General features: G+C 44.6%; 1 protein-coding gene across 1 annotated transcript in view; it reads left to right on the forward strand.

The window, feature by feature from the left end:
- The first annotated feature begins 4,657 nt into the window (after positions 1-4,657).
- LOC126092606 (protein turtle-like) overlaps positions 4,658-23,403 on the forward strand; it is an 855,628-nt gene continuing 836,882 nt past the window's right edge. The window contains exon 1 of the mRNA XM_049908305.1: positions 4,658-4,701. The gene's annotated coding sequence lies outside the window, so the exon portion shown is untranslated. The remainder of the gene's footprint in view (positions 4,702-23,403) is intronic.

Raw genomic sequence — 23,403 nt, forward strand, 5'->3', positions numbered from 1 at the left:
AGTGTCCAACGGGCACAATGTTACTGGTAGGTTTGACCATCACGCGAGCTTCAGGAACTCGGGTGGGAGTCTCTAGAGAAAAGGAGGCGTTCTTTTCGTGAATCGCTACTGAGGAAATTTAGAGAGCCAGCATTTGAGGCTGCAGTACAATTTTACTGCCACCAACTTATATTTCGCGGAAAGACCACAAAGATAAGATAAGAGAGATTAGGGCTCGTACAGAGGCATGTAGACAGTCATTTTTTCCTCGTTCTGTTTGGGAGTGGAACAGGGAGAGAAGATGCTAGTTGTGGTACGAGGTACCCTCCGCCACGCACCGTATGGTGGATTGCAATATGTCAAGATAAGAAAATCTAAAAATACGAACAGTTTTGTAACCGCCAAATAGCCTGTTTCCCATGGGGGACTTTTCACAGCACTTCTGAGCAACGTCAGTACGTTATGGAACGTCCCCATGCTCAGATAAAGGCTTAAATTCTTCGTGGCGTGTCATATGTGGTATCATCCAGGGATCGCGGTGCGACACCAAGTCGGCAACGCATATCGATACCGTAGACGCTAGCGTAGGCCCGTTGCAAATCGCAACGACGAATTGGAGGTGCTGCTGAAGACAACTCCCCTCTCAGCACATCATCGCCCTCGCACTGAGGTCAATATAGAACAGAGCTTGGCGGAGCTCTCGCCCAGTTCATGACCTCGTGCGAAGGAGTCAGCATCACAGTGCAGGGCCAACGGTTTTTATTCATTAATGTAATAAACTACAATTTCATGTGTTCTACTTTGATGAGGCTTTTCCCAGAGCAATCAAAGTACCCACAGTTCGATGGCCATTCTGCAGTCGTGCGAAGTACGTGATCGTTGTCGGTGTCCAAAAACAGCAGGTTTCAATGGAGCCCTCACATGCTCAATTGGGCCCGCGTTCGGGGAACAGGAAGGCCATTCCATTTCGTTGATCTTAAAGCGCAGAAGGAACATGTTCACGGGAACGGCACAGTGAGCATGCGGATTATTATCCATCAGCATGAAATTGTCACCAAAATGTTGCCGTACGGTCCCAATATTGTCACAGAACAGTAAGATTGCGCTTGACATATACGTAATGCGACCCCAGAACATCACTCCTCATCACCACCTAGTTTTACATGGGGGACAAAGTCTTGGTGACGTTCGGTACTATAGAGTTGTTTCCAGATACGTTGTCTGCGATTACAAAGATACAAAGAGATCAGAGTTTCACCTGTACACAACAGCCCTGAAGCCAGTCCTGGATCGTCCCTTATGCACGACTTCTTGCTCATCTGTAACGAAGTCTGTGGTGGTGTGGTGTACGACGTGGTGCTTGCCGCGGGTACCGAAAATAGAGATTAGCATCATGCGATCGTCTCTTAACAATTATATGCAGCACATCACTTCCTGTAGCGCCTTCTAACGGGGAATTCACCTATGAAGCACTCAGCTCTTAGCTCCCTTTTTGTTTTTTTTTTGTTTTTTTCTCCTTTATTGCCGGCCCACTCAGCTCTTAGTTCCCTTTTTTTTCGTTTATTGCCGGCCGGAGTGGCCGAGCGGTTCTGGGCCCTACAGTCTGAAACCGCGCGACCGCTACAGTCGCAGGTTCGAATCCTGCCTCGGGCATGGATGTGTGTGATGTCCTTAGGTTAGTTAGGTTTAAGTAGTTCTAATTTCTAGGGGACTGATGACCTCAGAAGTTAAGTCCCATAGTGCTCAGAACCATTTGCATTTTTTCCTTTATTTAGTTTCGATTTCCCCCAAAGAGGGCGGGCTGGCAGCAGCTTAGTACGCCGCTCTTTATTCCTCTATGGCAGCAGTGTAACTGACGATTGCTAAAGCAGAGAGGATACAAAATGCAGTCAATACAACCCAAGCATTTCTGAAAAAGAGAAATTTGTTAACAATGAAATATACACTTATTATGAAGTCTTTTATGACGATGTTTGTCTCCAGTGTCATCTTGTACGGAAGGGAAACGTGGTTAAGAACAGAACAGTAGCTTTTTAAATATAGTGATACAGTAGAATGCTAAACATTGGATGGGTAGCTCGGTTAGCTAATGACGTATTGAACCGAATTTACAAGATGAAGGTTTGCATGAACGTTTGTCTTGGTTGTTGGTGAACCTTCCGTGTTGTAAGTTCTTGGTCCATGAAACATTATTACTCCTCACGTTCCGTCCATAGCTGCGATGGCCGTGTTCAGAGGTGTTCCTGTTTACGTTGAGTCTTGGCGACTAACGAATCAGACGTCGGAGAGAGACAAGTGAAAAGGAGATAAAACGTAACTGTCCAATATTCGTCTGTCAGCAATAAAACTTATCCATCAGTTCTGTAGACCTAGTAACTAGATGCCCAAATCAACAAAATCTTTGCGCCACCCCTTTAATTCAAAATTCATGGCACTGAAAACAGTAGGCTCTGAGGCACTAGTTCACAATCATTTTAGTGCATCTAGGTTAAAAACTGTATATCAACAAAATCACCTGTTTGTCATGCGGGCTTTTTCCTAGCCCTCCTGACCAACGTCAGGGCGTGCTGCAACGTCCCCTTGTTCGGATCCACATTTGAATCCGTCGTGGCATACCATCGATGATATTATCTAAATCGTGCCACTATTCAGTGGGGATTCTGCGTAAGTATCACAGAATACGTGGCTGTTGTCGACGTCCAAAAGCAGGTCTTTGAAATCGATCCTTCACATGTTCGTTTGGGTTCATGTCCGGGGAACAGACAGACCACTCAGTTCTGATTATCCTAGCTTGCCGAAGGAATGTGTTCACGAGAACAATACGATTACCACGCGAGTTATCCATCAAGATGAAATTATCACCAAAATTTTGTCGATACGGTTGCACAATCTCGCCCTGTACCGTACAGCAAACCATAAGAGATGTTCTGAGACCCCGAGCAGTGCCATCCACAATATCACCCCACCGCCACCATGTTACGCATGTGAGACACAACGTTGAAGGCGTTCGGTATTAACGGGCTGTCTACGGACATATTGTCTGCAATTATCATGGTACTAACAGATCAAAGTTTCGTCCATAAGCAACATCCGACACTAATTCCTGGGCGTAATGATTTATACCCATCTATTTCGGAGTCGATGTTGTTGTAGCGTACGAGGAGGTGCTGGCCACGGTCGTCGGGATGGAGACTGGCATCATGCAGTCGTTTGCTAGCAGTTGCGATGCATGACGTCCTGTAGCCTCTCCGGACGCCGAATTCACTTCTGGAGCACTCAATCAGTGGATGGCCTGGGCGGTACAAGTCCTTCGCACTTATCAGTTAATTGGAATCGATCGCATGTAACAACTCACAACTTTCCTGGTTGACAAGCCTTCTGCGCGCATCGTGATGATGCGGACAGGATCATTGGTCGCCATTGTCTTTCGTGGCAATATGGTTGTTCACTCTGCTGTTCCACCAACGTGTCTAATGCATCCTCACAGGTGCTTTCCTTTCAGGTGAAATGTAGCAATCAACTGGAGTGCAGACTTCTACCCTTGGATAGCGCTCATGGTAACTGTGTATATGTTTACAAACAACGTCAGGGGGTGACCCTGCGATCGGCACAGGATCAGTCACAATAGCCCCACGCTTGCGCGACATATCAGAGTGATGCAACACTTTTGTTCATGTGTGTATCATTATGTTTCATGGCTTCTTGTTTTCTATTAAAATCGACTCCATGCTGTATAGATCGATGCCTTTTCTACAAAGTCTTGGATAATAGTTCATCGTGCTGCTCTCTTCACGCGAACAAGCCTTTTGTGTTCCTTCAGACGTGTATTCATGCTTCCCTTTGAATATCCAATACTGACCAATTCTCCCACATTCACTTTCTTTATTTCCCTGTCACGTGATTTTCCTAACCTCTTACTTAACTGTGTTCTAGCACATTACAGTAAAACTTTCTTTCCCATCGTTTCCCTGTTACCCACAGTCTAAATATACCTACCAAAAGTTTTTACTTTTCTGATTTACACAACTTCATACGAACTGTTTTCTTTTTCTGTTTTAGGTGCTACTTATTTTGCTATTTATGTTATAACTATTGATAACTACACTAGATATAAGACGTTTAATCACACGTGTGTAATAGTAAATGTAGCTTTCAATATGAAGTATGAGTGGGTAGATGTATAGCGGATCTTATCACCCTAATCTCGTCATGATTAATACACAAACAGATTACTTATCATTTAATTTTTCAGAGACCTGAACATTATGTACAGAACAACGCAAATCGTGATCTTAAGATTCCTTGCAACAACAGAATCTTAATTCTGTATTAGTTATAAAATTAATATAAATGACTATTTGAAACTTTATGCTAGGACGGGAATCGAACCCAGGCAGCTCCACATTTTTCATGCTCTGGTCATGAAACTGATCCAACCGAGGAAGCCTCGTAGTCCACTAGGTACAATTTATGTTCTCTCCTTCTACAGAAACTGTGTCTGCGCTTCTGATACATTGGATACACGGGGAAGCTGGAAATAACGGGCAAGAACCAGTGGCAGGCCGGAGCCCTGAGTTGGTCCTTAGTGGGCGCTCGGGTGGCTCCGGGTTCGACTCCCGTTTAGGCACACACCCTAAAAGCTACCACGTTTCCGTGATAACAACTGAATCTCCTGTCCACAGGGGGCGCCCTCAGTGCTGAGCCAGCGGCGCGGCTTCACAGGTGAGTGACTCGTTTGTTTCTCGTCGTCCGTATGCTGTCTTCCCTATAAAATATGAAAAACCCGATTTCAACTCGGAAGTTACTGAAATATGTATCTCTGGTTACAGTTACTGGAGATAGCAGGAAGCTCTGCAACAGCATTAATTCGATTTGGGGTGTTTTTACGAACGAGAAATGAACATAGTTCATTTCATTCCCTCCTGCCTGTGTCATAACTGTCCAGAAATAATGACTGTTTAAAGCAATGGAATCTTACTGTAAACGGTGTATTCATTTTTCTCTCTACATCTGACATATTAACGTTGATCATGTGATTACGAAGTCTTTCCCGGCGTGATAATTGATAATATCCTTCTCCGGTGTGCAGCCGGATCATAACATCATCTTGACGCAATATTTCCGCGGTCCAGCTGGCCGCTATCTTCAGGTCAGAGTGCTGGTACACGATCTCGCCGGAACTGACTTCTCAGCGCAAGCGGCGGCCCCTATATAGGCCGCAGAAGGCCCACAACGGGTTCGCGAAAAGGTGCCGCAACTGCCCTCCAGCGCAAGCAAACATACCGCGCCGCCAGTGGTGGAAACAGGTGAAATAGAGACATCGCTATCAAAAATTAAAAATTTTATTCCGACGAGCGAAACACAGACCGTTGTTGTTTCAAGATGACGTTATGATCCGGCTGCACATCCTAGAAGAATATTATCAACGTTTATCATAATCGTTTCTCCAAGATCCACTACAAAAATGTTTAACATTTGTTTTTGCAATTTTCCAAAGAAGTTTATGACGGAAAATTCGTACAACTAGTGCGCCTGTAACAAGTGTGACAGGTTTAAATATAAGGATTTTCGAGTGATAACTACATCTGCAGAGTTCACGATTGTATTCCAGGATAGTGGATCTTACAAATAGTGTTTGGCCTCGCCTACCACGTAACGTGAAGAGCAACGACACACATTTTAAACTGCTGTACATTGCGAACATATTACTTCTTAGGCTTCCTAAGTTCCCACAGTTATTTAAAGAATAAAGTAAATAGGACGCTACGAAACAACAATTACAAACCCGGACAATAACTATCAACACGCAAACTACCAGTGACAAAATATGTGTTATGACTAGTGTGGCGGCTCCCTTCCTTATAATGAGGCCTGAATTTAATTATACGTTACACATTCCTGACCGCTATGCTCAATAATAATTTAGCTGTCACAGTTTGTCTCGGATGAAAGACCGCAATTAGGGACGTAAAACAAATTTAAAAAATCGTGGAAAATTGAAGTTATTACTACAAAAACCCTAACTGTGGTCCTATATTCAACATCTGATTGCATTTAAAAATATTCTTCCGGTATATGCGCCGTTAACCAGAACAAAAGAAAACAAAACTGAAAAACAAAGAATCAATATTTGTCTCGGTTTCACGCAACGATTTACAAACTGTACACTACACAAATCTACCAAAAATAATTAAACACGCCGTCATATGCATCCACTCTGTAAATTAAACCACTCATCACTTGACTAAGAACGTAATACACCCCAGAAAGGTATTGTAGGCACCGCTCCTAGTAATACTAATTTTCTAAAAGTATGTAAAAAAATATCATGACTGATATCGGCCTGACGCAATCATATAACGTTCAGTAAAAAATGAATACTATACAGTGACTTACTATTCAACTCTTGCAGTACCTATTACGCATTTTCTCACGCCTGCTCTTTCACATTATTGTAATAAGAAAAGAAGTCCAGATCGAAATAAAGTACTTATTTTTAATTCCGGTAACCGGTTTTGATGCTCTATACAACAATCTTCAGGGCTTGGCTCTGAAATGTAACACTTTTATAATGGGTCAGGTGTAACAACACCTATCCAACTGAAAACTAAAAAGCAACATAGTTAAGATCTAAAATAATACGATGTGCAAGTCATATGACATACGTAAGCGGTTCACGGAGCTAATGCGTGGCATCTACAGGTGCTTATCACTCATTGCTAACTAGCTGGCAAAGGCTACGTGCTATAAAGTAGAAGCTCCGTCCGCCGTTCCTCACGTGACGTGTAATAAAAATACAAATGTCGAGAATATAAACGGAAAACATGATGTTTTACCAGAAGTAATACAATATTGCTTAAAATCTAAAAAACTTTTAAAAAGCTGAAATAGCTGACACCAATAGCTAAAGTACTAAAAACTGCTCTCTTGCGTGTAGGGCGTAATTGACCGAGTTATTCCGTTGCGTATACACAACTGGCCATTAAAATTGCTACACCACGAAGATGACGTGCTACACACGCGAAATTTAACCAACAGGAAGAAGATGCTGTGATATGGAAATGATTAGCTTTTCAGAGCATTCACACAACGTTGGCGCCGGTGGCGACACCTACAACGTGCTGTCATGAGGAAAGTTTCCAACCGATTTCTCATAAACAAACAGCAGTTGACCGGCGTTGCCTGGTGAAAGATTTTGCGATGCCTCGTGTAAGGAGGAGGATTGTGTACCATCATGTATCCGACTTTGATAAAGGTCGGATTGTAGCCTATCGCGATTGCGGTTTATCGTATCGCGACACTGCTGCTCGCGTTGGTCGAGATCGAATGACTGTTAGCAGAATATGGAATCGGTAGGTTCATGAGGGTAATACGGAACGCCGTGCCGGATCCCAACGGTCACGTATCACTAGCAGTCGAGATGACAGGCACCTTATCCTCATGGCTGTAACGGATCGTGCAGCCACGTCTCTATCCCTGAGTCAACAGATGGAGACGATTGCAAGACAACAACCATCTGCATGAACAGTTCGACGACGTTTGCAGCAGCATGAACTATCAGCTCGGAGGCCATGGCTGCGGTTACCCATGACGCTGCATCACAGACAGGAGCGCCTGTGATGGTGTACTCAACGACGAACCTGGGTGCAAGAATGGCAAAACGTCATTTTTTCTGATGAATCCAGGTTCTGTTTACAGCACCATGATGGTCGCATCCGTGTTTGGCGACATCGCGGTGAACGCACATTGGAAGCGTGTATTCGTCATCGCCATACCGGCGTATCACCCGACGTGATGGTATGGCGTGCCATTGGTTACACGTCTCGGTCACCTCTTGTTCGCACTGACGGCACTTTGAACAATGGACGCTACATTTCAGATGTGTTACGACCCGTGGCTCTACCCTTCATTCGGTCCCTGCAAAACCCTGTATTTCAGCAGGATAATGCACGACCGCATGTTGCAGGTCCTGTACGGGCCTTTCTGGATACAGAAAATGTCCAACTGCTGCCCTGGCCAGCACATTCACCAGATCTCTCACCAACTGAAAACGTCTGGTCAATGGTGGCCGAGTAAGTGGCTCGTCACAATAAGCCAGTCATTACTCTTGATGAACTGTGGTATCGTGTTGAAGCTGCATCGGCAGCTGTACCTGTACACGCCATCCAAGCTCTCTTTGACTCAATGCCCAGGCGTATCAAGGCCGTTATTACAGCCAGAGGTGGTTGTTCTGGATACTGATTTCTCAGGATCTATGCACCCAATTTGTGTGAAAATGTAATCACGTGTCAGTTCTAGTATAATATATTTGTCCAATGAATACCCGTTTATCATCTGTATTTCTTCTTGGTGTAGCAAGTTTAATGGCCAGTATTGTACAAAAACGAGCAGGATTTTTTTCATCCGAGTCTCCAGAAGGCGCCACGGTGCCTGGTGGCGCGAGCCTCACCACATGGGACGCCACCAGCACTGGCACTACATCGCCGCCGTCAGTCACATACCTCCAGGCGCTGGTCGCTGTATCCATCCGCGAACATGTTATATAAGATCCCTGCTTGGTCAGTCAACGGCAATTCGCATCAGGAGTCACCCCGAGCCAAGCGCTAACCATCCGCGGTCCCTCAAATGGAGTTCCCTCCGGCAGGGGCACCAGACACTCTGGGATCAATGTCGACCGCAACTTGCGGTCTCTCCAGCCGGAGTTCACCAATGAAGACAGAGGAGCACTTTTCTGGCTGTATTTCAGACCTCTGGATCCCCGTCGAGTGTCCCCTCTGCACAGCTTTGAGAGACGCCAGCTCCGACATTGTCTCTGATCTATCGCATCACAGGACGCAGCCCATTGCGGACATCGCCCACAGCCGATGATTGTGGAGCATATCTAACCGCCGGGCCATCAATAAGTGTCTTCCCCACCATCATTGTGGTGTCACCGCCAGACACCACACTTGCTAGGTGGTAGCCTTTAAATCGGCCGCGGTCCGTTAGTATACGCCGGACCCGCGTGTCGCCACTATCAGTGATTGCAGACCGAGCGCCGCCACACGGCAGGTCTACAGAGACTCACTAGCGCTCGCCCCAGTTGTACAGCCGACTTTGCTAGCGAGGGTTCACTGTCTACATACGTTCTCATTTGCCGAGACGACAGTTTAGCATAGCCTTCAGCTACGTCATTTGGTACGACCTAGCAATGCGCTATATTCAGTTACTATATGTCTTCTGAACAGATAATATTGTGAATCATGTACCGTCAAGAGCGACTTCCTCATTAATGGATTAAAGTTAAGTATCAAACTAATTCTTTCCGCTTTCTGAATTCTCATTTCTTGTCATGTTCCAGACCTCACGTCAGTATAGTTCTGCCCTCCTCACGCCAGCATGGGGGAGCTAAAACGCGTGTATTTCGGCCTCCAGTTGTAACACGGTGTTGGCTCTTCAGCCAACACTACAATCATCTCTGAGTTATCGCCTCGTGAGACATCACCTAGTAAGGACTCCGCCCACAACCGAAGACCGAGGGAGCACATTCCATGCCGCTTGTCCAACTACTGGGGCATCACCGAGTGCCTCCTCCGCATCGCTTCGTATGACATCACCTCCTTCATCGTCTCCAAACTCTCCGCCTTGGAGGACTTCATTCTACTACCGAATGCCGTCTCCTACAACCATTACCGGAAATTCTAGCCTACAGTAATTTTCTTTAAGCCTGCACCAAGTTACGCACCTTTTTTGTGTTGTGCGTTGACTTAATAAAGTTCTTTTGTTCTACCTAAGTGGGCTCTATCTAGTAGCGTGTCGTTCCCAATCGGTCACGACTGCAAAAAATGTGATGAGAGCAATGTTGTATTAAGCTCCACTTTATAAAAACAGAAACTGTAACACGCTAAACCACTAACGTGCGACATAATTATTCCACTCTAGGTCGCTCGTTTACAGACTGCTGTACAACTAACAGAGCTGTCTAAAAAGAAGCGAGACATGAGTCGCAGATTCGAGTACTTGCAGAACACGAGGCATCCTCTAAAGCTGAAAGGCACCAATCATTAAATAATGACTAAGAAAAAGACTGATTTTGGCATCTTTGCTATCCTACGACCTTACAACCTGCTTCACTTTCTTACGTAATCATCCTACACTTGCAAGCGTTTATCGTAATGCAGCTTTATCATATTCAACACACCGGCAGTCTTCAGTTCCTCGTCATCTTCAAAACGGTGTCCATCTAGATATTGTTTCAGCGGTGTGGTGCCGGTTTTAGGTAGGGTAGTCTAAAATTTTCAACAAAAATTCTGAACTTTAATCTTCGTACTGGAACTACGGATGCAAGCGCGTAGCCGTGGAGGAGGACTATTCTAGTCAATACTTCCCCATGCCATCGAGTTTGGATGGCACGTCTCAGTTCGGTGAGCGTTTCGCAGTACACGACAGCTGCAGTTGTTGACTCATCAACGAAACCAACCGAGAGTACGACCTTTTCGTTGATTATAACTGAAGCCATAAATTTTCGACTAGAGTAAGAATATTTCGTGAATTTTCGTCTAAGTTATATCGTACCACTACATTGGCGGTCGTTTTGAATTTGCTCTGGTGTTAGATATCCACTCGTCGTCCGTAACAGTGAGAATATCATCCCCATCTTAAAGATGACGGTCCAGAAACGTTCACCGGCTAGATATTTTTTTGTCGATTGTCTTGGTTGGTAAGCGTTTCTGTTGCCACCACAGGCGTCCGCAGAAATTTATCCTGGCGGATGGGACTGGACTGTAAAATTGCAATTTATTTTGTGGTAGTGAGCTGGTCCGTTTGGGAACGTGTCAATCCACAAGAGTTAAACTAAAGAAGCGCAGCAGTTGGCTAACAGGTGTAGCGGAATCAAGGGAAGTTACTTCTGGAAATCTATGATAATTCTGTAATGATTAAAAATTCTGTACTCCAGATTACAAGGGGGTAGGGGGCAAGTGCCCCTCTTACCCTCTTTCGGACGCTTGCGGTGTCCACCTCATACAGTGCTACGTCCAATATGAGGAAAGTCATCGCCGCAGCTTCAGTCGTTAATCATCGAATAGTTTGCATTTCTTGGTCCACGTGTTAAACTATTTCATCAGTCTGTGTACTGGACGTGCCACCCTGACCTTCCCCAAGCAAACGTGTACCAACGCTTCTGGTCTCCATGTCACTTAGTAATCATCCATTCACTCATTATCTTAAGCTCATAAACTAGGCACAACTCCTGTTTAATTTCAGCAACTGTAGATTCTTTTGCACACAAAAATAGAAATACAACACGTACTTCTATACTGTCTGAGTAACTGTTTTCGAAGGCTTCGTTTGCTTTCACCCTCCCACTGCTGCTGAATGAAGCAATGATTTATGTGATTTTATAAACAATAAGTGGCGCAAAATTTTGTTCTGGGCTGAGCTCTTACTCTCAGAATTCGCCTCGTGTGCTCAGTTAATGGTGTTCCAGTCATCTCCAAAATAGGATGTATTTGAAAAGACACACGGGTGCAATTCTTCCGTCCTCTAATCATAACAATTTCGTCGTTTGTTTTCCGCAAGTAAACAGCAAGTACTGAGTCACGTTAGTTTTCCATGAGAGCTCACGGACGTACAAGCAGCAAACTGTTCGTTCACTTCGACTGAAGCGAACGCTTGTCACAACACAATTCAAAGTCAAATAACACCTGAGCACTAATGATCCACAGCAGCTTCTCATTCATGCGACAAATTCCTCTCTTTTGCAGAAGAATAGTCCTCCTCGATTACACAACAATTTTTATTAATCACGACAAGATACTATTCGGTAATAAATTGTATTATAGCCATGGTTTCCCAATGCCGTCGTGTCATTTCCTTTCTGTTTCATTTTGCGCAGACCTCGAATACTTGCTCGGTCACTAGGAAGTTGAACAATAGTCCTAGCTTGTTCTGTCGAAGTTCCTTATTGGAACTTCCTAAGTAGGTTATCGCCTTGTGCAATTTCCCGCGATGCTTTACCTTCACAGCCTCCCTAGCCCCAAGAGCAAATTTCGGTTGTGCGTTGCTCTGGCAGTATGCCTCTCACGAGCATAATATGTTACCACCACATCGTAGCGGCAATAAACAGTCACCATCTCTTTGTCCAAATATAATTCAGTGTTCGTTTTTGTTTACGGCAGTATTGAATCCACTACTTCCTTTCCTCTTCAGTTTCGCGGTCATAGAGAGACACCAAGCTGATCTGACCGCCGAAGAAGTCATCTTGATTCGCCTGACGCAGTTGCAGCGGGTGGCGATTTCCGGGCGGCGAATTTCATCTTGTTCAAAATATCGTGTAAGATTTTGGAAACTGATCCATGACTGACTTTTCCTACTGTCGCCTCCAGTGAGACACGCCGGTCTTCGAACACCATGTCGATTTCCGGTTCTTCACAGAGGGATGCTCTGCACTTCTTTCTTTGACGTTCAGATCTGGTTTATCAGAGTGGAAGTGTCTGCGCCACCTTATAACAACAATCATTTATGACGGTGCATTTTTTCCGTACACCTTCACTAAATGGCTGGGAATTGTTTTCGCGTTGCTACCCTGCAAAAGCAGATCACGAATTATCGCATCACACTCCATTTTATATATGAAGTGTGCTATTCTGTTTTGGCTTCGCTAGTAGCGTGCTATCGTTTTGCAGACATGTCACTGTAAGAAACAAAAAGTTAATTACGTAACTTCATTTTCCCTAGGTAATAATTAAAATTTTGTGAATAAATGTTGTGTTATACGTCTCCACATTGCTTGTCAGCTGATGGCATTTATGTGGTACTCACTTTCGAGGAAAGACGTCATGTGGAACCTCGTTCTGTCATTAGTTTCCTGCTCATTACCTGAGAGAAAAAGTGACCTACACAGAGGACATAGTCGGACATCAATGTACATGTGACTCACCAACGGCTAGTATCTTAAAGATTAGACTGGCAATTCTGCCACCAAAGGGAATTAGTGTTGTTCATTTTTAATGTTGTCACCAGACATGCATGGTACATAAAGGGGCGTGGTCATTTTGAAGGATGCGAAGATGTTGTGTGCTCATGAGAGGCTGTGTTATCAGCACCTGACAGTGTTCCCCTTCATATCTGCGCCTGCCAGCTGAGAGCAGATAATGGATGTCTTGCAGTATTCTGCGTCATTCCGCGCCATTGGTCGAAGGCTAGAAACAACCGGACTAGGGAATTAAGATGTCAAGTGTAGGCTGCCGTTAACACCACTACACAAATGGGTGCGTCTGGAGTGGTGCTGTGACCGGGAGGCATGGCCTGTTGATGAATGGCGTCGCTTTGTGTTCAGCGATGGATCGTGGTTTTGCACTATTTCGGATTACTATCGTTAGGGAGTATGGCAACTGTTGTAGCGGCCCCTTATCAGTTAGAGGGCCCGCACAACAGAAAAGCAAGGTGGGCTGCCGACCTCCCTTCAAGAGGTCAGATCGAAACATTGCCAGGGGATGTAAACAATAACAGAATTTCCACATAAACACAGAACTACTTCGTTGAAAGCCATGCGACAACGATCCACCAATCGGAACTAATGTGACTACGTGTAGCGTATCGCCGAATCAGCGTTATAAGCACGCCTCCAGAGTCAAACCGGAAGTCTGTACCTACAGTTAGGACTGCTCCGGACAATACTTACGCCGTAGAATTTAGAACGTTGTATCTTTGTAATTGGTAGAGTATTATTTTGGTCGTTATTTTCTTTTCATTGATTTGTACTCTTATCTGGTTTTTGCCTCCAAAAGAATTGTTGTGCTTCTTGTTCTTCTTGAGTTTGGAAATTAGTGCGCACCAAGAAGGCGGTTTTTTTTTATTGTAATAAAGTATGTTCAAACTTTCCTGCAGAGCGCAAGACATTACAGCAGTGAACTCAGGAGAGGTCGCATCCTTCCGTTGTTCTCGAGAGTTTGCCCCCCTGGCGTCGTGATATGGGGAGAGCCATCGGGTATGACTTCAAGTCACAGCCTGAAGCGACTGAGAGAACCTCTACCGGTACAACGGGGCGTCACAGATATTCAGCGTCCTTGCGTGTTGCCTCTGAAGCAGTCTTCTGACTGGTTCGATGCGGCCCACCGCGAATTCATTTCCTGTGCCAACCTTATCAGAATAGCAGTTATTTCCTGGATGTATTCCAATCTTTGTCTTCCTTCATAACTTTTACCCTCTACGGCTCCTCCTGGTCCCGTGGGAGTTATTCCCTGATGTCTTGACAGATGTCCTATCATCCTGTCCCTTCGCCTTGTCAGTGTTTCCCACATATTCCTTTCCTCTCCGATTCTCCTTACTTTATCAGTCCACCTAATTTTCAACATTCGTCTGTAGCAACACCTCTCAAATGCTTCGATTGTCTTCTGATTTGACACCCAGATCGCCTGACATGAATCACATACAACATTTATGGGACATAACGTAGAGTTTAGTTCGTGCCCGAAATCCTGCACCGGCAACAGTTTTGCAGTTATGGATGGCTACAGAGCTGCCTCTATAGCCATCTATAACTGCATAAGTGTTACCGGTGCAGACTATTGTGTACTAACCTAACTCTTGATTATGTCCCATAAATGATCGATGGGATTCATGTCAGGTGATATGGGTGCCAAATCATTCGCTCGAGTTGTCCAGAATGTTTTTCTAACCAATCGCGAACAGTGGTTCAAAATGGTTCTAATGGTTCTGAGCACTATGGGACTTAACTTCTGAGGTCATCAGTCCCCTAGGACTTAGAGCTACTTAAACCTAACCAACCTAAGGACATCACACACATCAATGCCCGAGGCAGGATTCGAACCTACGACCGTAGCGGACGCGCGGTTTCAGACTGTAGCGCCTAGAACCGCTCGGCCACTTAGGTCGGTGGTAATTCAATATTATTATGATGAGTCGGCGAGCACAGTACTTACCATGTTGATTTTGTAATGGCGCTCGGGTAGTGCAGTTACGTAGCATTACCTCACAGTGCCTTGTTAAGTAGCATAGCAGCACTCGTGCTTCTGTTTACCACGCTCTGAGGTATGTTGCGGCGACAGGGTGCACTGTCATCCATAAAAATGCCATCCTTGTTTGGGGAAATGGATCACCAGGTACCCGAACATAACCATTTCTAGTCATTGATCGGTTCAGTTGGAACAGAGGACCCTATCCATTTCACATAAACACAGCCCACACAATTATGGAGCCACCATTAGCTTCCACAGTGCCTTGTTGACAACTTGTCATCTTGTCCCTCCTCCATATCAGTGTTCTGCATGTGTTCCTTTCCTTGGCAATTCTTTGGAGGGCCTCCTCATTCCTTACGTTATCAGTCAAGTTTATTTTCAACATTGTTCTATTGCACCATATCTCAAATACTTCGAATCTCTTCTTCTCCGGTTTTCCCACAGTCCATGTTTCACTACCATAAAATGCTGTACTCCAGACGTACATTATCAGAAATTTCATCTTCGAATTAAGACCTACGTTTGATACTAGTAGACTTCTATTAGCCAGCAATGCCCTTTTCCCCACTGCTAGTCTGATTTTTATGTCCTCCTTGCTTCATCCGTCATAGGTTATTTTGATTCCTAGGTGGCAAAATTCCTTAACTTCTACTCCGTAATACCCAATTCTGATAAGTTTCTCGGTGTTCACATTTCTGCTACTTCTCATTACTTTAGTCTTCATTCGATGTACTCTCAATCCATATTTTGCTCTCATTAGACTGTCCATTCCTTTCAAAACTTCCTGTGAACCTTCAGTTTCAATGTGGACGCAATGTCATTCGCGAATCTTATCATTGATATACTTTCACCCTGAATTTTAATTCCTGTTGAACCCGTCTTTTGCCGGCCAGAGTGGCCGAGCGGTTCTAGGCGCTACAGTCTGGAACCGCGCGACCGCTACGGTCGCGGGTTCGAATCCTGCCTCGGGCATGGATGTGTGTGATGTCCTTAGGTTAGTTAGGTTTAAGTAGTTCTAAGTTCTAGGGGACTGATGACCTCTGAAGTTAAGTCCCATAGTGCTCAGAGCCATTTTTTTTGAACCCGTCTTTTATTTCCGTCATTGCTTCTTCCCTGTATAGATTGAACAGCTGGGACGAAAGACTGTATCCCTGTCTCACAACCTTTTTAATCCGACCACTTCGTTCTTGCTCTTCCACTCTTATTGCTCTGTTTTGGTCCTTGTACATATTGTATATTAGCCGTCTTTACCTAAAGCTTACGCCGAATTTTCTCAGGATTTAGAACATCTTGCACCATTTTACATTGTCGAACGCTTTTTCCAGGTCGACGAGTCCTATGAAACAGTCTTGATTTTCTTTATTCTTGCTTCCATTACCAGGCGCAACTTCAGAATTGCCTCTATGGTGCCTTTACCATTCCTAAAGCCTGTATTCAGGTCAGAGTGAGTGCAATGTCACATTGATAAGAGGCCACTTCAGACAGGCAAATTCTTTGAAAATTAGACTTGATTTTGTAATTGCTTCAATAACATTATATACGCTGTCAACCCATGAGTTCATTTCATTTCCTCCTCCTCTTCCGGGTGCTTCTTTCTGTGTTGGGCAGTGTGCAAAGACAAATGACTTAAGAAGACCTCCAATATTTGGAATCACCATGTATTTACAAGCAAGCCTCGTAACATGCCACGGTCGCAAAGTGGGATCTACGGTGAAACGACTGCGAAGGTCGCTGAATATTCATAGTGACGTGCGGAGAGCCCCGTGCCCCAGTTGAAGACGCGCAGGAGCGCGATGACCCGCCGAGTTCTTTGTGTCGCGCGCCTAAGTGCAGAACAAGAGGAGGGAAGCTGTTCAATTAACTGGCGCATGCGCAGTCCGCCACCATTAGCGTATGCGGCGCATTCAGAGGATCTGCGCGCCGAATGGAACAGAACGGAACGGAGCGGCTAATTTGCATATAAATCCCGGAGGGGTCGACGGGATTCGAAGCAGTCCCCGGCTGTACATTCAGGCTGGGTGCTGGCTGCGAAGGCGCCGCTCGCGACGCACAAGCCCCCAAATTTAATCTCGCCACGTTCGCCTGGCAGTCGAGTGGGCAAGAATGAGGCAGAATGGTGGGGTGGGGTCCGTACGGTGGGGTGGGGGGGGGGGGGGGAGGAAGGTTGGTGCTGCTGCGGTGGTTGACTGCCGCGAAGAAAATTCGTATTCCTCTGCGAATTCTTCCCGCGCTCACGTACAGTGGAGATTGCGTATTCCGAGCAGGGGCGTTTATTATTTGTTGTGTGTTTGGGTTTAAGAGGCGCCAGGGAGCTGCGAAAGGAGACGGTGGTGGTGAATGGAGGGGTAGACGTAGGGGAAGCGAAAAAAGGTGGGTGGAGAGGGACGCTTGGGAGGGGGAGGGACACATCTCCGTTATTCATTCGACCGCACCGCCTCCAGGGGTGCTCGGCAGGAATGCCGCGCTTAAGTCGGGCAGAATATAAATCGGGGTTCCAGTACGACTCGGCGGGCGTCAGGAATTTTAAGCGAGGCCGTGAAATATTTTTAATTGGAATAATTAGCGGGACAGCGCTCGGACAGTCTAGTAACTCCGAAGTGGAACTCTGGGGTAGCAATGTCTACATTACCCGGAGGTGTAGCGTTTCTGGCTATTGGAACCATTACTTTATTGCCGCAGATTACACTTGATTTGAACGAGCCTGTAAACGCAGACACACTTTGTCACTCTACTACCTCGATGCAGCGCTCGTAGGAAACTGCGCCAAAAAAACTGCTTGCGTTCTGGTTGGTCGCTGCAGTGAAAGTTATAGGGGAGTACCCTCTCGCCACCGCGATAAATCGCTTATTTTATTTTATTAATAACGGGGGACACATTTCAGACTTGTCTCTAACCAGCTCTGTATTAGAAGTTAGTGTATTTCTCAGTCCATTTTTAAACGATCGCATTCGTTTTTATGTGCTACAGTCGTTTTCTAGAAATACAAAAATTATTCCGGAAAATTAAGGGTTTTCCAAATTTGAAAATATGTTCCAAGGTATATAATGCTTATGTACCTGGGAACAATTACTTGATTCAAATTTAAAAGCGTTGCGTTGCAATCAAAATTTTGGCACTACTGTATTTAATGGTCTATCTGTTACAACATTACTCTACTACACACGAACAATTAGTAAGTTACGCGTTAAAAACTTTGCCAATTTGAAGTTATTGGGAACTCAGATCATTTGCAAGTATCACATGTTCCATGAAACATGGCCTTCCTTTTCAAGGTACAGTAGAACCTCGCTAACCCTGCCTCAGATGGTCAGACTCCCCGCTTAGTCAGACCATCGCAGTTCCGGTTTTTGTTTCCGTACACGGGCAGCTGCTACAGTCAGGTCTAACTTGTAGATGACTCAGTCTGCGACATGGATCAGTAGACTCTTGACCTTTGCTCCGTTCGGATCTAACCCCTCCTTGTGACCTGTCGCCCCTCCACGTTTCTTATTTGAAGTTCAAAATTTTCGTTCAGTGTCAAGACTACTTCCTGTAATCCGACGAAACAGAAAGTTTCTATGTATGTGTAAAATTGATGACGTTGTGGTATAACATTTCTTCATTTCCCAATGGAACGACTTAATGCAGAGATGCAGACTCTAGATTCGTTTTTGCAGAGAGCGCATTTCATTCCCCCATCTAACTGTTAAGTCTGGTTTTTCATCATATTCCTAACCGCGTTAAGCAAATGACGGAATTACGAGTCTGAAAATTCATCGTCGATTGCGTGCCTGTCTAGCTGTAGCTGAGCTCATTCTATTCTATCGCTTGCGCCGTTGTCCAGCATTTTGCGCGGGGTTGGCGTGGTTAAATCGGATTTTTCTGTATACATACATCAGTATCGTCGCAAAAGCTTATTACCTGAAGAAGGCGCTTCCCCCGTTTGCCGGTGGGTACTGATGTCATTGCTATAGGTTTCTGCGCTACTGTTGTTTAACATTGTTGAAATTAAAGGCTAAGTCACTACGTCACTAACAAGGTCTTACTCGAGTAAACGGGAAACGTGTTCGAGTGAAAACGTTTTGCACAGTACAATATTGGCCGATATCCGCCTACTGTAGGTGTCTACGCGCCTGTCACACTCGTCATGCGGGCAGTATCACATGTGTATTGAAGGCGCCCCTTGCTTTTAAAACCTCACTAAGACAATCGAGGACGTACCGAAGACCTGTCATAATACGTTCTCCGTACTAAATCACGTGTTTTTATCATATAAGGAATTTTTTCTGTGACTGTCATGATGAATGTTTCTCGATACCTACATGTAGACGTGTTGCTAGTCATTTTTCGGACGTTGCAGTAGTGTGGACAGGTTTAACTTTATGGAATGAAAGACTGTCTCTTAATTTACAGTCTATGTTTCGATTTTGTCTTAGACGTTCATTCCACTACACGTGTGCCACGAAAATGTCTTACTGCCCATGCACGGGGAGTCTTTTTCTCAAGTTCCCTATTAAATTTATTTACTAGGACTCTTCGTAGAAATCACCATTCCTCGTAAAGTAGCTGTGGTAACACATCAAACAACTTGGTAGTGTCCTGCAGGAAAGTGGCACTTAGGCTCACATTAACACTAAAACTTTGGCGCAGTTTTTAAGACATCCGGAGGCAACATGTATCTACACTTAAGGCTACAAAACCAGAGATTCTGTCGGAAGCCCATACTGCATACCATGTCCACAGAAGACTGGGCTGTTCAAATTACCAGCAGAGGCATCTCTCACGACCGCGAACATGTTATTAAAGTACCCCTTTTCTGCTCGCGGATGCAGCGTCTCTGTGTCTCCTACTCAGTGACTCTTGATCTGCTCTAAACGTACATAAAAGATTTTAGCATTTCCTTAACTAAAAGCCCCACTGTACACAGGATCACACAGGCTCATCGAAGTGCTAGTAGTGATGCGTAAAAAAAGTCGTTCCGCTAATTTCGTTTAGGTGAAATCACACTGTGGCATCACTGCTAATGAAGCTGTCGAACGCTTAGCCAAAGATACTGCTACATGGAACATACCACCTACACTGCGATACGAAGTGCAGATTACCGGTGTGTCCTACACAGACGCATAATAGAAGACTGGCACTGGGAATTGGAGGCAACATCAAACCACAGAAACAATAAGTATGCCACAAATCACCGTCCGGTCCCCTATTCCACGACATCTCATAAAAATTCAGTGCCTAGGCACATGGACTCTCTAAGACTGGGTAGCTAGATTCAGATTTAACTACTAATGTTCCCGTAAACATTTCCACAGGCTGCATCTCGTAGCGACAGCTTTCTGCTCTTGTGGAGAAGAAGAGAATGCAGTTCACCTTTTCTTTGGATGTTCCAGACTACACGGAAGTACTACCATCCTTTTATAAGAGCTTGAGAAGCTTAGTCAGCCGTTGGCAACCGGCGCGACCGCTTTGTTAGCAACATAGGATCACGAACTTTTCTACAGATGCAGGAATTCGCATGTAAGATCAACATACGCTGTTGAACCAAAACATGATTTCCACCTGCTTAATTCCTTTTTTGTCCATCTGTGGAACGAAGTGCATTACTGATTCTGCATATCAGGGATCAGACAGTTCTTTGGTAGGTTCTCCTCAAGCTACGGTTCTCGCTCCGACACACGGATAGTTATACTGCTAAAAGATGACATCGCCATCGGGAAACACGTCAAGCATGAAGGGATGCAGATGGTTCGCTGCCGTCAGCGTGTCTTTGATTACTACCACAGGTCCCATTCAACCGCAGGAGAGTGTCTCCCATAGTTCACCAGTGGTCTAGAGGCAGCATCTTTGCTTAGTACTCTAAACGTCATCGAGCCTGGGTTCCAAACAGTCACTGTTTAAATTTTGATTAACAATCAGCAATGGTTGTCAAAGACTTCCGGCATAAGAAGCCACCTTCATTCTGCCAACGACCTTTTCCACCAGGACGGAGGAGCAGACAGAGGCTAAGGGCACGCTCTTGTCCTTTGGGCGGGAAATTGCCAATAAAGGCGGAATAATTGGCAATGATCAACGACATGAGGATGCAGAAGCCAATGTAAAACACTTCATTAAAGGCACATAGCGTGTATTCACAGGACATGTGGTCTGTAATTGAAAAAGTGTCATGATGAACTCTCCATTGGCAAAAGATTCCGGAATAGTCACCCATTCGGTTCTGTGGGAGGGGACTGCCAAGGGGGAGGTGGCATGAGAAAAAGATTGAATAATCAACGACAGGATAACGTTCTACGAGTCGGGGCATTGAATCTCAAAAGCCTGAACGTGGTAAGGAAGCTATAAAGTCTGAAAAGAGTAATGCAAAGACTCAGTTTAGATATAGTGGAGGTCAATGAAGTGGAAGACAAGGACTTTTGGTCGGATGAGTATAGGGTAATATCCACAGCAGCAGAAAATGGTATAACAGGAGAAGGATTCCTAATGAATAGGATGGTAGGACAGAAAGTTAATTTCTGTGAACAGTTCAGTGATAGGGTTGTCCTGATCACAATCGACACCAAACCATCACCGACAACGACATCATGATGAGAATGAGATTCCGAAATCGGATACTGAATTGTAAGGCTTACCTAGAAGAAGATACAGACACAGATCACAATTTAGTAGTGATAAAGAGTACGTTGAAGTTTAAGCCTTTGGCCAGGAAGCATCAATATGCAAAGACGTGGGACACAGATGTATCAAGGAATGTCGAGACATGCTTGAAGTTCTCTAAAGCTGAAGACACAGCAATGAGGAATAGCTCATTAGGCAGTATAGTTGAAGAGGAATGGACATTTCTAAAAGGGCAGCCACAAAAGTTGGGAAGAAAAACATAGGTAGAAAGATGGTAAGTGCAAAGAAACCGTGGGTAAAAGAAGAAATAATTCAGTTGATCGATGAAAGAAGGAAGTACAAAAATTTTCTGGAAAATTCAGGAATACAGAAATAAATAAGAAGTGCAGGGAAGCTAAGACGAAAAGGCTACATGAAAAATGTGAAGAAATGGGAAAAGAAATGATTGTCGGAAGGACTGACTCAGCGTATAGGAAAGTCAAAACGACCTCCGGTGAAATTAAAAGCAAGGGTTGTAACATTAAGAGTGCAACGGGAATTCCACTGTTAAATGCAGAAAAGAGAGAAGGTAGGTGGAAGAAGTGTATTGAAGGCCTTTATGAAGACAAAGATTTGTCTGATGTGGTAGAAAAAGAAACAGGAGTTGATTTAGAAGAGATAGGGGAACCAGTATTTGAGGGGTTCAAATGGCTCTGAGCACTATGGGACTTAACATCTATGGTCATCAGTCCCCTAGAACTTAGAACTACTTAAACCTAACTAACCTAAGGACAGCACACAACACCCAGCCATCACGAGGCAGAGAAAATCCCTGACCCCGCCGGGAATCGAACCCGGGAACCCGGGCGTGGGAAGCGAGAACGCTACCGCACGACCACGAGATGCGGGCACCAGTATTTGAATCAAAATTTAAGAGAGCCTCGGACGACTGAAGATCAAATAAGGCAGAAGGGACAGCTAACATTCCATTCGAATTTCTAAAATCATTGGGGGAAGTGAGTCTGGCAACATACCATCTTACTTTCGGAAAAATATCATGCACACAATTCCGAAGACAGCAAGAGCTGTCAAGTGCGAGAATTATCGCACAATCAGCTTAACAGCTCATGCAACCTAGTTGCTGGCACAATAATATGCAGAAGACTGGAAAAGAAAATTGAGGATGTGTCAGATGACGATCAGTTTGGTTTCAGTATAGGTAAAGGCACCAGGGAGGTAATTCTGACGTTTCGGCTGATAATAAAAGCAAAACTAAAGAATAATCAAGACACGTTCATAGGATTTGTCTACCTGGAGAAGAGTTCGACAATGTAAAATGATGCAAGATGTTCGAAATTCTGAGAAAAATTGGTGTAAGCTATAGGGAGAGGGCCAAGAACGACGTTCTCGGATTAAAAGGGTGTAAGACAAGGATGTAGTCTTTTGCCCCTATTGTTCAATCCGTACATCGAAGAAGCAATGACGGAAGTAAAAGAAGGGATTAGGAGTGGAATTAAAATTCAGAGTGAAAGTATATAAGTGATACGATCCATTGATGACATTGCTATCCTGGGTGGAAGGATTATTACATGATCTGATGAATGGAATGAACAGTCTAATGAGTACAGAATATGGATTGAGAGTAAATCGAAGAAAGACGAAAGTAATAAGAAGCAGCAGAAATAAGAACAGCGGGAAACTTAACATCAGAATTGAGCTTCATGGGTTAGATGACGTTAAGGCTTTCTACTACCTAGGCAGCAAAATAACCAATGACAGATGGAGCAAGGAGGACATCAAAAGCAAACTAGCATTGGCAAAAATGGCATTCCTGTCCAAGAGTAATCTACTAATATCTAACATAGGTCTTAATTTGAGAAGGAAATTTATG

This window comes from Schistocerca cancellata, chromosome 7 (genome assembly GCF_023864275.1).
Source record: "Schistocerca cancellata isolate TAMUIC-IGC-003103 chromosome 7, iqSchCanc2.1, whole genome shotgun sequence".
Classification (NCBI taxonomy): domain Eukaryota; kingdom Metazoa; phylum Arthropoda; class Insecta; order Orthoptera; family Acrididae; genus Schistocerca; species Schistocerca cancellata.